Source organism: Bubalus kerabau, chromosome 7 (genome assembly GCF_029407905.1).
Source record: "Bubalus kerabau isolate K-KA32 ecotype Philippines breed swamp buffalo chromosome 7, PCC_UOA_SB_1v2, whole genome shotgun sequence".
Classification (NCBI taxonomy): domain Eukaryota; kingdom Metazoa; phylum Chordata; class Mammalia; order Artiodactyla; family Bovidae; genus Bubalus; species Bubalus kerabau.
Genome location: NC_073630.1, coordinates 70,723,430 through 70,735,845, shown reverse-complemented (window position 1 = coordinate 70,735,845; position 12,416 = coordinate 70,723,430). Strand labels below are relative to the sequence as shown.

The 12,416-nt window shown below is 40.2% G+C and overlaps 1 protein-coding gene across 3 annotated transcripts in view; it reads left to right on the top strand.

Moving 5' to 3' along the window:
* Positions 1-12,416, top strand: part of CORIN (corin, serine peptidase) — a 268,724-nt gene that overhangs the window by 17,321 nt on the left and 238,987 nt on the right. The gene's annotated exons all lie outside the window — the stretch shown is intronic.

The following is a 12,416-nucleotide window of genomic DNA, read 5'->3' as shown; positions in this document are numbered from 1 at the left end:
GACCCCGTGGACTGCAGCCCACCAGGCTCCTCCGTCCGTGGGATTTTCCAGGCAAGAGTACTGGAGTGAGGTGCCATTGCCTTCTCTGCTGCTGCTGCTAAGTTGCTTCAGTCATGTCTGACTCCGTGCGACCCCATAGACCGCAGCCCACCAGGCTCCCCAGTCCCTGGGACTCTCCAGGCAAGAACACTGGAGTGGGTTGCCATTTCCTTCTCCAAAGTGGAAAACCTAGAACTGGCTAAACCAAAGAGGACATGACTGTGTTGGGTTTCCTTGGTGTTTCACAGATGCTAAGGGCAGGAAAGCCAGCCAGAATGATGAACTAGAGGCTGGTGGGATCTTACAAAAAAGAACACACTCAGTTGCGGGTATTCAGTGTCGACAGATAACATGTGTCGTGCCTTTGGTCTTTGCTTCTGTATCAGGACCATGTGAAACCCTTCATCGGGGTAAGGTTGATGGGATCATTTCTCCTCTCCCATCATCTTTCACATTTTTTAAGGACTCTGATTCCCTCCTATCCCTCCCTTATCATCGTATTGCTTGCTGCTGCTGCTAAGTCGCTTCAGTCATGTCTGACTCTATGTGATCCCATAGATGGCAGCCCACCAGGTTCCCCTGTCCCTGGGATTCTCCAGGCAAGAACACTGGAGTGGGTTGCCATTTCCTTCTCCAATGCGTGAAAGTAAAAAGTGAAAGTGAAGTTGCTCAGTTGTGTCTGACTCTTAGCGACCCCATGGATTGCAGCCCACCAGGCTCCTCCGTCCGTGGGATTTTCCAGGCAAGAGTACTGGAGTGGGGTGCCATTGCCTTCTCTGGTATTGCTTGCTGGGAATGGTCATTTCCTCATATTAGAGTCTATGTTACTAATTAGAAAGATATTTTCTTTCCTAGACTGTTTTTGTCTCTGTTTGTTCCCTCCTCTTCTAGGGAGACCTCACTAAGTTTGAAAGCCTTCAACCTGTTTGAGTTTGGTTATTCTCCATTTGTATTTCATGTGGGTCTGTACTCCTTGCTGGGCTTGCTTTTAGTTTCTTTTTGCTTTCTGGCCAACACTTTCTCCCTTTCTTACTCTTCTAAACTTTCTCCTACAAGGACTCCCATGGCCAGAAATATGCTCAGTGAATTCAGGGTCTGCCAAAACCTTCCATTTCAAATAAACCTCCCCAGTCCGTTAATTTCTATCCAAGAGGTGTTCTTCGATGGTCCTCCTCTAACCTAGGCTTGGACTCGGTCTGTTATGGACTGCCCAGCTCCCTTTTAAAGTGTTTCATCTTCGCTGTGTTTTCTCTTATTTCTATCAATTTTCTATAACATTCAGTAAGTATATATACAATACTTATGTACTCACCTATAATAATTCTGTCAGACTGAAACTTGATGCTAAAGACTTCTAGAAGGATATATGTTATCTGGATTTTCTAAATCTTACCCCATCCAGTATATCTAGATTTTCAATAGCTGCTTGACTTAGCTGTCCAGTCTTGAAGGCTTGGTTCCCTAATTATTCTTTATTAAAAAATAATTTTAGTTTTGGCTGTGCTAGGTCGTGACTGGTGCACGGGCTTTTCTCTAGATGCAAAGAGCAGGTAGGGGTGAGGGGCTGCTCTCTAGTTGCAGCACGCAGGCTTCTCATTGCAGTGTTTTCTCTTGTTGTGGAGCATGGGCTCTAGGGCATGTGGACTTCAGTAGTTGTGGCACATGGGCTCAGGAGTTGTGGCTCCTGAGCTCTAGAGCAACGGCTCAACAGTTGTGGTGTATGGGCTTAGTTACTCTGGAACATGTAGGATCTTCGCTGATTAAGGATCAAATCTCCTACATTGGCAGGCAGATTCTTTACCATTGAGTCACTGCGAAAGCCCCCTAATTATTCTTGTAATGAACTATCTGCAGCTTTAAGAAAGTGTGAAAGTGTTAGTCACTCAGTCGTGTCCAACTCTTTCCAACCCCATGGACTATTGCCCACCAAGCTCCTCTGTCTATGGAATTCTCCAGGCAAGAATACTGGGGTGAGTTGCCATTCCCTTCTCCACGGGGTCTTCCCAACCCAGGGATCAAACCCAGGTCTCCTGCATTGCAGGCAGATCCTTTATTATCTGAGCTACGAGGGAAGCTTTTAGAGGCTTTCAGTAATTTCTCAGGTCCTTGCCTCCTTGGGGGCAGTCAATTCATTTATTCTTTAAGAGTCTGCCCTTCCTCCTCTGTTTGATTTCTTCAGGTTCCAGCCATATATTATCATCTAGTAACTGCTAAGAACATCTCCTCTTTCTAACAGTCTAAGGGTATTAGACTGGTTATAACTCTTTGTCTTTCTATATTGATATGTTTAGATCTTTAGAGTCACATTTTCTCCTTCCTATCTGCTCGGCCTATCTGCTCAAACCTCAGTCTTTCTCTTAAGGAAATCTCTTCCTTCGCTTCATCCATTCGTTGGTCTGAAGATAAGACTGAAGTGTGTTTTTCAAACCATTCCACATTGACTTCCTGAGTTAAACTGCTTCTGTAGAGTCAGGACATTCAATTGCACAGGCCTTTTGAATTGCTCTTTTAGCTTTGTATTTGCAAAAGTTTTGTTGAATTGTGTTCTTACTTCACCTCAAGAAGATGGAATACATGAATATAAAGGCTTGCATTCTCTTTTGTTTGTTTTGTAGCAAAACCAACTACCATTCTCTGATGAAATCGATGAATTAGATCTCTAAAATCTAGAACCAGTGTCAGAGGTTAATTAACACATTTAGAGTGAATTAGAACCATGAGATGGAGGACAATAGAATGGGAAAGACTAGAGATCTCTTCAAGAAAATTAGAGATACCAAGGGAACATTTCATGCAAAGATGGGCTCGATAAAGGACAGAAATGGTATGGACCTAACAGAAGCAGAAGATATTTAGAAGAGGTGTCAAGAATACACAGAAGAACTATACAAAAAAGATATTCATGACCCAGATAATCACAACAGTGTGATCACTCACCTAGAGCCAGACATCCTGGAATGTGAAGTAAGTGGGCATTAGGAAGCATCACTACAAACAAAGCTAGTGGAGGTTGATGGAATTCCAGTTAACCTATTTTAGATCCTAAAAGATGATGCTGTGAAAGTGCTGCACTCAATATGCCAGCAAATTTGGAAAACACAGCAGTGGCCACAGGACTGGAAAAGATCAGTTTTCATTCCAATTCCAAAGAAAGGCAATGCCAAAGAATGCTCAAAGTACTGCACAATTGCACTCATCTCACACGCTAGCAAAGTAACACTCAAAATTCTCCAAGCCAGGCTTCAACAGTACGTGAACCGTGAACTTCCAGATGTTCAAGCTGGATTTGGAAAAGGCAGAGGAAACAGAGATCAAATTGCCAACATCTGTTAGGATCATGGAAAAGGCAAGAGAGTTCCAGAAAAACATCTATTTCTGCTTTATTGACTCTGCCAAAGCCTTTGAATGTGTGGATCACAACAAACTGTGGAAAATTCTTAAAGAGACGGGAATACCAGACCACCTGACCTGCCTCCTGAGAAATGAGTATGCAGGTCAAGAAGCAACAGTTAAAACTGGATATGGAACAACAGACTGGTTCCAGATCAGGAAAGGAGTACATCAAGGCTGTATATTGTCAATATGTTTATTTAACTTGTATACAGAGTACATCGTGAGAAACACTGGACTGGATGAAGTAAAAGCTGGAATCAAAATTGCCGGGAGAAATAACAATAACCTCAGATATGCAGATGACACCACCCTTATGGCAGAAAGCAAAGAATTAAAGACCCTCTTAATGAAATTGAAAGAGGAGAGTGAAAAAGTTGGTTTAACGTTCAACATTCAGAAACCTAAGATCATGGCATCTGGTCCCATCACTTCATGGCAAATAGATGGGGAAACAATGGGAACAGTGAGAGACTTTATTTTTCTGGGCTCCAAAATCACTGCAGATGGTGACTGCAGCTATGAAATTAAAAGATGCTTGCTCCTTGGAAGAAAAGTTATGACCAACCTAGACAACATATTCAAAAGCAGAGACATTACTTTGCCACAAAGGTCTGTCTAGTCAAAGTTATAGTTTTTCCAGTAGTCATATATGAATGTGAGAGTTCTACTATAAAGAAAGCTGAGCGCTAAAGAATTGATGCTTTTGAACTGTAGTGTTGGAGAAGACTTTGAGAGTCCCTTGGACTGCAAGGAGATCCAACCAGTCCATCCTAAAGGAAATCAGTCCTGAATATTCATTGGAAGGACTGATGTTGAAGCTGAAACTCCAATACTTTGGCCACCTGATGCGAAGAACTGACTCATTTGAAAAGACCCTGATGCTGGGAAAGATGGAATGTGGGAGGAGAAGGGTCTGATAGAGGATGAGATGGTTGGATGGCATCACAGACTCAATGGACATGAATTTGAGTAAACTCCAGGAGTTGGTGATGGACAGGGAAACCTGGCATGCTGCAATTCATGGGGTCTCAAAGTCGGACAGGACTGGGCGACTGAACTGAACTAATGGAGGACTGCAACACTTGTTAACAAGCTCTGTGTATCTGAGGAATTGGTTCCACCTCTTGTTGATTTCTTTTCATGGACCTGAATGCAGCTTATAACAACGTGGACTAAGCGTGTCCTGGTTCCCTCTGCCCCATGATTAACTCGTAGTCCTTTCTGCAAACCAGGTGACTGTCCTGTCATACCGTCTTGAAGTTACCCATGATGCTGTATATGGTGGAAGTAGGCTGTCAGCTCCCAGAGGGTGAGGACCGTCTTTCCTGTCTTCCTATACTTACAGCTTGGCTGTGCACAAAATAGGTGCTCAATAAGCGTGAATGGACTAAACCAAATTCATGAGATTTCTAACATGAAACAGGCTTTTTTTTTGGTAATGGAAACCTCCGTGCATACCATCTCTATATTGTCCAACTAGATCTTCATGAAATACAGCAACATGTGTGATGAATGTTGAGTTTGAAATCTACTCTTTTGCTCCAGGTATTCAGAAAGAAATTGCTGCTCCATCTAATGCATAAAAACCTTACTTGTACTTTTTTTTTTTCTTTACTACAAGATTCAGCAGGTAGGTTCAGTAGGTTGTCTTCAACATCTGTTTATGTTTTACTTTGCATTGAAATGGCTGAAATGAATTGTTGTAGAGTATAAAATCTGTTTTGTCTTGTATGCATTCCCTGATTGTTTTCAGCTGTAGAAAGTTATGTTTGTAGTTCTCCACTCTGCCAATCAGTTTCAGTTTTTGAAAGTCACAAGATTTCCATCATTATTAGATCAGCAAGTCAATTCGGTGTCTACAATGGGCACAAATTCAATAGCTTCCTTCATGCTACACAAAAGATAGGTTTGGCTTCATTTGGAAATCTGAGGTTCCTCTGAATTATGCCACAGCTTCCTTAGAAATGAAATAACTTGTAATCAGGATGTGAAATTCAGAATATTTTAATTAGTAAATGTCAAATATTTAATTTCCTGAAGGATGGACAGCACAACTCTCCTTTTTCCCCCCACTCTGTAGTCTTCATTGTTTCAAAAAATACATACTGAAAAAAAGGAGGGACCTTTAAGACTCTGAAATATATGCAGAAAGAGTTCTGATATTGTATCTGTCTTAAAAGGAGCCTTTTATTACTTCAAGATTTGTATCTGCTATAAAATGATATCATTGACATATTTGAGATTGGGGGCAAAGCCATCTCAAAAGAGGACATGGGGTCTCATTTATCTGCCTCATCTAGGTGGGGGGTTGCCTGCTCTTTCTTTCCAAGATCATCTTCAGAAACTATCACAGGCATGTGACCCTCCCACCGGGCTCTAAAGAAAATGGGGTTTACCTTCAAAGTTCTCATGTTGCCTTTGAAGACATCGCCTCACTTTAACAAAGGTTATAACTTTCCTCCAGGGAGACTGATTTGAACAAATTTCATGCTGTGTGTTCAAGAAAGATCAAGACTCCTACAGCTTTCTAAAGTTGAAAGAAATGTTGTTATTATCACTATTTCCTTACTTTTCTTTTGCTTTGTCAATTTCATTTTATTGTTGGAATATTTGTGGTTGGAGCAAGGCATTTATTTTTTATCCTTTATCTACAGATATGAATATATGGTTGGGACAGGGCGATGACTTTATAAGCTCACCTAGATTTTCAGTGGTGGAGACAGTATCATAGAAATTGCTTCTGAAGCATTCCAGTCTTTTCTCCCATGTTTCAGACTTCAGCTAAATAGCACTACCCTCCAAACAAACACTGAACTGATATGCTGTCTGGATATTGGATTATTATTACCAGGTCTTCTTGACAGGAAAAATATCGTGTTGATATTTAGTCTCCATATTGAACAACTATTCTGGGATGTGTGACTAGGAAACTTGAGGGAGGACCAGTTGATGCTGTTAATTTTCAAAGGAGAAAATGTGGGCAGGATTGGCTTGCAGAACCATGTGTTCTGGTGTGAATTGAGTAATTTCATTTTGAAAGAGTGCATGAGTTATTTGAACTTTATATGCTTCAATTAAATGCCAGAAAATGGGATGAAAAGACTTACTAAAAACCAGAAACCAGATGCTTGTTCTTCAGGCCTCTTGGGGGCATTAAAAACAAACATCACAACAAAAGACATTTGGGTTTGGTGTGCTTCACTGATGGATGATTTGGGAGACCTTTTGCTTCTTGACGGTGGAAGCTAGTATGAGCGAGGTATGAGTGAGGATTGAGAGATGCCTGGTTTGAGAAATAGCTAGATGATTGATCTTATATTCAGTAAATCTACTCTTGATTCATGTAAGGAGGGGTTTCAGTTTATTTAGGACAGAGGAAAGCATCTAGCAGGGGCAGATTTTCCTTTCTAAAATAAGTGGATAACATTGGCTCATTTTTACTCAGTGTACAGAGAGTGGAGGTAGTTTGGAGAAACTCCATCTCTAACACTGAAACAACAATTCACATCGCATTTTGGACTGATGGTTGTGTGCTGTTCCAGGCTGACGTCAGCTGGTGGAGTCTTAGCGTCTGCCTTTTCTCAGGACCATGACCATGAGGACCAAGATGTGACAGTGTAACATCGCCACAGAGTTTAGAGGGAGCTCCCTGCCTGGTGCAGGCTACACCAGCTGGAGTGACCTTGTGCTCATGGCAGGCTGTTCTCTGGTAACAGCAAGTATGAAGGCCTGTGCAGTTCACCGCCTTCCTGTCTAAAGAATCAGGGTGCTCAGTGAGCCTCAAACCAAGTACATGGTATGGCCTTTGGATGTATCGTTCTTAATTGTTTTTAACATTGTAAGCAAATTTTTTGTGTAGGACAGATGGTCACAGAATTCTACCATGATTTTACATACAACCCCATCCATTAAAATGTGCACATTCATTTTGCTTTAAGAATATTTTCTTATTTTGACTTGACCATATCATAAAGTTGAGAGCTATGAATAGAATTTTACTAAATCCAGATTGATGTATGGATTAGGATAAACTTTGTGTAGTAATATTTGTGCACCTGAAGTTCACACTGTGTTACTTAATCATCCTGTATTAACCAAGTATACATAATTTCACAATTGGATTTAAGAATATAATCATTTATTTCATAAAATCCATAATATAGCATGACGTTAGAATTACCCTTCACATTTTTAAATATTCTGTTGATGAGAAACAGTTTATATACAACTTCAAGTTTGTCTGATCTTTGTAATTTAAACATGTCCTATTTGAAATAAAAATATTAGCATATCTCTTATATTTGATGCTGTACCTTAAAAGTAGTAAGCTGATGTTAATCTCTTTGTGGATGGTATCATTTGGTGAATATTATAAATTCTAGAGCTCTTGTAGGCCAAAATGGCATATGTTTAGCAAAAGTTTGGAATTTTTGTTGTTGTTGTTAATTGTTGTTGATGTTATTAAGTATAAACTTGAACCTCTTTTCTGTTTCAATCTTTGCTATTGAAAATGATTTTTCTTGCACTGTCTTAAAGCATCCAACATCTTTGGGAACTGATGGTCAAGGCCAATACTTACATGTCATTCTCAGGGCAAAACATTTGAAGTTGTGGAAGTTGTAGAAGATTTCACATTTTCTGGAATTCCATTTCATTCTCTGGCAGTATTTTATAAATTCTTTATAATTTGCATATTTTCTTATTTTCCATGTCTACAAAAGGTGGAGAATAGTAAACTTCTGTAAAGATTCCACATAATTAAGACTTTATTAGATAATTAGGTTAGTTTTAAAAATAATTTTGAAATGTGAGCTCTAGAAATACCATAGAGAGGCCGTTTCTAAGATGTAGCTCTCATTGTCCAACTGCCGTGAGTGGTCATCCTCTGTTAGGCTGTGTCTGACTTGCAAGGAGGGGCAGAAGCATGGAGACTCAGGAAGAAGTCTGTTGCTTACCCTGCCATGGCTACATTATGAGATCTGGTCCTGCGTAGGTTTGGGGTCACCTGAGGTCAGCTCTGCGTGGCTCAGTGGGGGAAACCTCAGTCTGTCTTTGTAGACAGATTTGGAGAGTAGACGATGTGTTCCAGGAAGCTCCGAAAGCTGTGATCTAGAATTCAAGCCAAATTAAAAACCATGGATCTCTAGTCACCTTCAGAATTTCAGAAAAGGGAATCCATTTAGATTCTGCCTTTTTTGTTGATTAGCATGAATTATTTTAATTACTCACAAAGACCCTCACATTCCTCTTCTGTAAATGGGTATGGTGATAGCACCCACTCAGTAGAACTGTCCTGAGTATTTCTGATCTGACACATTTAGAGGAATGTCTGGCTCACAGGAAAAGGTCAATGGGTTTCTGGCTATACTATTGCTATTATAATGACTGTAATAGTTATTCACACATGGAGCAGCAGCATTCAATTCCTTGTATTTTTAAGACTCTTCTGACAATGGGAGGGTGTAGTAGAAGAGTTTATCCATTATTTTTGATATTTTTATGAAGTGTGTGCTATAAGCCAGGCCCTTTAAAAATACTGGGGCTACAATAAGAAGCAAAACCCAACTTGATCCCTGACCTCATAGAGTCTACAGTCTACCAGGAATAATCAACATAATCTAATATTCAAACAAATATATGTAAATGATAACTGGAATATAGGACAGAAAGACCAGAACCAGCGTGGGTCATGAGTTGATGTGTAAGGGTGACTGCTGTGTGACTACCAAAGGTTGGGGATGGAGGGAGGCCAGTCCAGGCAAAGACTGTTAATGGGGAACTGAGAGGACCCAGGTGGCTGGTGTGGAGAGAAAGGGATGGGCTTGAGTGGTGTAAAGTAATGAACTGCTGTAATTAACCTGATGTAGGCGGGGCACACCTAGAGAGTCTCCATATCCTGATACTCAAAGTGTGGTCCTCACACCACCCTCATCAGCATCATCTGGGAGCTGGTAAGAAATGCAGAACCTCAAGCCCCACCCCAGCACCCCCAAAGCTACTGGATCAGACTCTCTGCATGTGATTCATGTGCACACTGAAGGCTGAGAAGCACTGTCTTCCAGAACATGTTAGGAAAACTGGTTTTTGTCTCTCAGGTCTCTGGAGGGTTTTATGTAGGCAGGTGACACATCCACATGAGCGTTTTGAAAAGATCACTTGGGTCAGTATGGCATTTTGAAGGGGAAAGGTGAGGATGTGGGGAAAGAAGGTAGGACCAACCTTATTTTGTATGGTTTGCTGTCTACTAATCCCTATTTGAAAACATTTTGGCTGTCACACTTTACTTAGTAAATTACAGATTAGCAATTTTCATTTACAAATCACTAAGTTGTAAATTTTTCTTCTGAACTTATCCTGATTGATGACATAAGTGCTGTGCTTAGTTGCTCAGTCATGTCCTACTCTTTGTGACCCCATGGACTGTAGCCCGCCAGACTCCTCTGTTCATGGGGATTCTCCAGGCAAGAATACTGGAGTGGGTTGCCATGCCCTCCTCCAGGGGATCTTCCCAACCCAGGGATCAAACCCAGGTCTCCCACATTGCTTGTGGATTCTTTACCATCTGAGCCACCAGGGAAGCCCAAGAATACTGGAGTGGGTAGCTCGTCTTATTCCAGCCAACAGGAAAGAGGAAAGGCGATAGCCCTGTCTTGGAAAATACTTCCTGGAAGTCACATTGACCATTTTGAAATTCATCCCATGGTCCAGAGCTTGACCACATGGCCTCACACAACTCTAGAAGAGACTGGGAAATGGTGTCTTTATTCTAAATGCAGGGTTCTGCTTCTAAGATCAAAGGAAAGAATAGATGCTGGGAGTCAATTAGTCTCTTTCTCTACCAGAAACTCAGATGAGGCAGAGAGAGATTGCTTCTGTCTGGGTAGTCAAGGAGGGCTTCCTGAATGAGATGGAGTTTGAGTTACTTCTTTAAGGATTGGGATTTATGTAGATTGATGTGGAGAAATGGTCTTGAACCATGATTTTGAAACTGTGTGCTGGAGTACCCCATGACACTGCAGTGATTCACAGAGGCTGCTGGTAATTTTCAATTTTTGAGGGAAATGTGGTGATACTTGACATTTGTTGGTTACCAAATGAAATACTAGCTTGACATAGTTCACACTTTCAATGTGGGATTGTGCTCTATTCCTTTTGAGGTCATTTTATCTTCATAAATCTGGGTTATTGGTGGTTGCTGTGTAGACAGTTATACCAGGCAAGAATCTACTTGGAACAGGCAATGTTTGGAAGTGGTTTTCAATCTGATTCTGAGGTTAAGGTGTTGAGCAGTGCTCAACAGATGTGTACATTCCATAATGGTAAGTAATTGTGGTTAAGAATGGCATGAAAATATTTAAAAATTTTAACTTATGTGTAGTAGTTTTTCAAAAGTTTACCAAATTTTTAGGATATAAGTACTTACAAAATTGTTGGATGAAGCTACTTAATAAATGGAACCATTATGCACTTCTTTTGGCCTAGGTCCACTGAAAATAGTACCTAGACACTGATGCTACCATGAACCTAGAATGTCTGGGGATCACTGATGTGTGGGGTTGACAGAGTTACAAGGCTACTTCTTTTTATGTTCTTAATATAGGTGGTGTTGAAAAATATTTTTCTATAATAAAATCCATGACAATTTACTTTTTAAAACAACATTTTCTAACTGACTTCAAAGTTCATGATAGGGAATTTGAGTATGGAGTAGTACTAATAAATAGTCCTAGTAAAAACTGATGTTATACATTTTAGTATATTTTCCCTGAAAGGAAATATTTTTTATTATTTTATCAAACATATTCTCTCCCCTAAAGTGTTTTTGGATGATTTAAGAATAGACCTTATGAGGCATATATCATTTTTTAAAAAAAGGATTCTTTACATAGTTATGTATAGAGAGTTTTTGTTTAGGTGGTTGAGTTCAGTTATTTATTCAACAGGTATTAATCTATTCCTGACTGTGTTCTGGATGCTGGTCATACACTAATGAGAAAGGGCAATATTTGCTTACATATAGAGAGATACAGCTGAGTTAGTATTATTTATGCTATTATTTGAGGCTTCTCCAGTGGCTCGATGGGAAAAGAATCTGCCTGCAATGCAGGAGACACAGGATATGTGGGTTCGATCCTGGGTCAGGAAGATCCCCTGGAGAAGGAAATGGTAAACCACGCCAGTATTCTTGCCTGAAAAATCCCAGGGACAAGGAGCCTGGTGGGCTACAGTCCAAAGGGTAGCAAAGAGTCGGACATGACTGAGTGACTAAGCACATTAAGTACATTGTATGCTATTATTTTTGTCTGTTTTTGCGGAAGCAGGAATAAATTTGTACTTTCTCCTTTATAATCTTCAGAGTATCTGTTGGTCCTTCGAGTTTATAATGCATGTTGCAGTCCTATTTAAGTTTGAACATCCCTGAAACTTTGTGCTTTCTTTCTTCTTCAAGTGTAATGCATTAAAAGTCTGGATAATTTTTTTTGAAGATTATCTTTGAACGTTTTTATGAAATAACCATGTATTACAGCAATAATTATGCAGTTTCTTTTTTTATTGCCAGTTTGCCACCAGTACAATTATATCGGGTTTTACTAAGGGCCCTAGTAAGAGATAATGTGATTTTCTTAAAAGAATTTATACTTTGATTTGGCTAACATATTAAGATTTATAATAATTAAAATAGCCATAGATGCAGGGATACAGTGATACTCTGTATCAGGAGTTGGCAAACTTTGCCTGTAAAGGGCCTGATAGTAAATATTTTTGGCCTTGTGGGCCACATGGGTCTGTTGCAACCACTCAGTGCTGTTGCAGGAAAGCAGCTGTAACAGAGTACACATGCATGAACAGGGCTGTCTGCTAATAAAACTTTATGGTAAAAACAGGCAGTGTTGAGGCAATTCCCATTTGATGGTTTTTATTTTCTCCATTCGGTGGGAATTGGGATGGATCCTTTTCTGAAAGTGAGGGCAGAAGGCAGAAGA